Source organism: Schistocerca serialis, chromosome 8 (genome assembly GCF_023864345.2).
Source record: "Schistocerca serialis cubense isolate TAMUIC-IGC-003099 chromosome 8, iqSchSeri2.2, whole genome shotgun sequence".
NCBI classification, from domain to species: domain Eukaryota; kingdom Metazoa; phylum Arthropoda; class Insecta; order Orthoptera; family Acrididae; genus Schistocerca; species Schistocerca serialis.
The window spans coordinates 191034492-191037877 of record NC_064645.1 but is presented as its reverse complement, the minus strand read 5'-3'; the positions used below and the strand labels follow the sequence as shown (position 1 = coordinate 191037877).

General features: G+C 43.2%; 1 non-coding gene across 1 annotated transcript; it reads left to right on the top strand.

The window, feature by feature from the left end:
* The first annotated feature begins 235 nt into the window (after positions 1–235).
* LOC126417676 (U6 spliceosomal RNA) lies at positions 236–342 on the top strand. The gene has a single exon (XR_007575754.1). It is a non-coding gene; the product is annotated as a U6 spliceosomal RNA (small nuclear RNA).
* Positions 343–3386: the final 3044 nt, after the last annotated feature.

The following is a 3386-nucleotide window of genomic DNA, read 5'->3' as shown; positions in this document are numbered from 1 at the left end:
AGCCGAAACACTTCGTCGCCATCCAAATTAGTGCAATCCGAAGATTACGGAGGAGCTTCGTCTACCTTTTCATGTAGCAGCTGTTTATTATTATTAATACTTGTAAACTAATGGAATGATAGCACGCTACTGAGAGATGCTTTAATATGAAATGGAAGTAAATACGCTGTTCAGTTTTTCGAATATTATAACAGAAGATTATTATTTCGGCGTCGGCCCCGATAGCTGAGTGGTCGTACTTACTTCGACAGTACATATACTAAAATTAGAACGATATAGAGAACATTAGTATGGCCCCTGCGCAAGGATGACAGGAAAAATCGTGAATCGTCGCCGGCACGGTAGCTCAGCGTGTTCGGTCAGGAAGCCGGTTGGCCGCTGTAATAAAAAAATTGAGTTAAGCAACGAACTTGAACGGATGTCATGTGACGTCCGCAAAGACCAAACACAACGATCAACAACGAACAAAATGCAGTTTTCTCCGCTCAGGGACTGGGTGTTGTGTTGCCCTAATCATCATCATTTAGGTCGGCGCGGTAACTCAGCGTGTTCGGTCAGAGGGTTACCTGCCCTCTGTAATAAAAAAACTGAGTTAATGGCTGAACGACGAACTTCAGCGGGTGTCTTGCGACGTCCGCCCCGAGCAGATACAACGATCGAAAACGAACAAAACCATATTGTAAAAAAAAAATAAGGAGGGGGGGGTCCCGGGTTCGATTCTCCGCTCAGTCGGAGATTTTCTCCGCTCAGGAACTCGGTGTTGTGTTGTCCTCATTATCATTTCATCATCAGTAGAAGGCAACGGGAAACCACAACTGGAATCACTTCCCTAGACGATCATGCGGTGGACCTCTCTGACGAGGCTTCCCCCATAACACAAAGTTTATTATTTTGGCGCGCAACTTCCGAACGCAATAGCCAATCGCGGAGAAGGAGCACAATTTAGGCGGTCTTTCTCATGATACTCGTACCGAAAAAACTATCCGTCATCGGTACTTAACATCAAGTTACTTCATCTTGTCAATCTGCCTTCTGAATTTCTCTAAGACGAGTTTTCTTGTACATGAATATGGTGGCTGTAAGGCCAGAAATCCTACACTACGAGAAGCTGGATGTTCCGTCTGCGATATTGCAGAAAATCTTGGCAGGAATGTAGCCACTGTACATGATTGCTGGCAGCGGTCGTCACAAAATTGTACAGTCATAACAAGATCGGGCTCCAGACGACCACGTGACACTACCGAGAGCGAAGTCCATCGTGTTTAGGGTATGCCTCTGGAGCAGCGTATAGGCATTTTCATTGAGCAGCAGTTGGCACCGTAGTGACACAACGAACTGTTACAAATCGTTTACTTCAAGAACAGCTCCGAGCAAGACGCCCTGTAACGTGCATCCACTGACCCGAAACCACCACCATCTGAGACTTCAGTGGTGTCAAGCGAGAGCTCCTTGGAGGGAAGGCTGGAGGTCTGTAGTGTTTTCTGATGAAAGCTGGTTCCGCCTCGATGCCTGTGAAGGCTATGTGTTGGTTATAAGGATAAGGATGCCAGCGGATAGGTTATAACCAGCGTGTCTGTGTCCTAGACACATTAGACCTACACCTGGAGTAACTATCAGAGATGTGATTTCGAATGACGGCAGGAGCACTGTCGTGGTTCTCCCCACATACCCTGATTGCAAATTTGTGCGTCAGTGTGGTGATTCAACCTGTTGTTTTTCCATTCATGAACATCATTTCATTGGATGTTTTGCAATAGGAAAACGCTCGCCACATACCGCTTTTCTAACCCAGCCTGCTCAACAAGTGTCGATACGTTGTCCTGGCCAGCTCGATCACCAGATTTGTCTCAGATCGAACACATATGGGACATCATCAGACGATAACTCCAGCATCAACCACAAACAGTTATAACCATCCTTTATTGACCGACCAAGTGCAACACACATGGAACTCCATCTCATAAACGGTCATCCGGCACCTATACAACATGTGCATGTAACATTCTGGTGGTTACAACCGTTATTAATGTGCCAGCATTTAATATTTTTAATGGGTTATCTCGCCCTTATATTAACCTGTGATCTTGCAATGTTAATCACCTAAATATGTTCCCTAAACAAATGCATTCCCGAAATTTCATTACTCTACATCAATTATTTTTTGGTGCTTGTGATTTCTTTCCCATCAGTGTAGTGGCTGAAAACATTGAGATCTGCTGTTGGAGCAGACCCAGAAAAAACTCATGGGCAAGTGAATTAAGGGCTGCTGCGTTTAACAGAAAACACTTCAGTTGCCAAGGAACAAATGAGCGATCACGTGACTCAGATGACGTCATATCTGGCTATCATTAGATGATAATTTTTCGAATTATTCGTCACTATAGATCGCAGTGCCACGTGCTGGCTGTTTCTGTAGCCTTGTCGAATGATCAGTACCTGCCCGGTCCGTGGTGTCATCTGTTGCCTGTTGGTTAGTCAGTATTAACCCTTGTAATATCAATGGGGGAGGGTACATTATACCCACTTTTTGAAAATTTTGTAATCTAGTCATGTACGTTATACTTGAAAATTTTGAAAATACATTTATTGTTTTTAATGATTTTTTATACTATGTTCCGTAATTGTTTTATATTTTTCTGTTAACGTACCCCAAAAATTTTAGTCTTAGTAATAAATCTAACTTTTCGCAACAAATGTCATGTTCATGTTTTCAAGTACCACTCCTCTCTGTGAACACTTATGGAAAACGCGTTGGCACTGCTAAGATCCTGCTGAAAGATATTTCCAAGTTCCGAACCTTTCTTATACATCGGTACTTATTTAAAAAGTAGATGCTGTTAGTAAAACTTAACAATCAACGAAATATTTTTTTTTAATTTTTGTCTTGGGGTGCCCCTTGGTAGTAGTAGGTATTATGGAAAATAACGTTGGTACCGCTACCGTAAACTCTGCATGCAGTTCCAGGCGAGAAACAGGCGAGTCCCAATTCAAGCAGTCAACGAGAACAGATACGCGAAGTTTGTGGTATTTCCTGTTGGCGCTCGTCTCGTTTCCCTCCCAACGTGTGACGGCTTTTCTTGGTCAGTATCGCTGTTGTTCTCCCTTTATAACTTGCAACGATCTTTCTCTACTCCGGTGAATTCAAAATCCGTCCGTATTAAGAAATTCCTATTCATTTTTAGTCATCGTACTTGCGAATATGTTTTGATTCCCTGAATAAACACGTGAGGTAGTTCTTCGCCACAGTGAGCATCAGCATATTAGCGAATTTTATTGTGCAGTTGGTCTGACATAGTGCGTTCTCCGCCACGACCGATTTCTCCATCTCTTACAATCTGCAACACCGTTTATGTTCGCTGTTCCTGGTTCAAATGGTTCAAATGGCT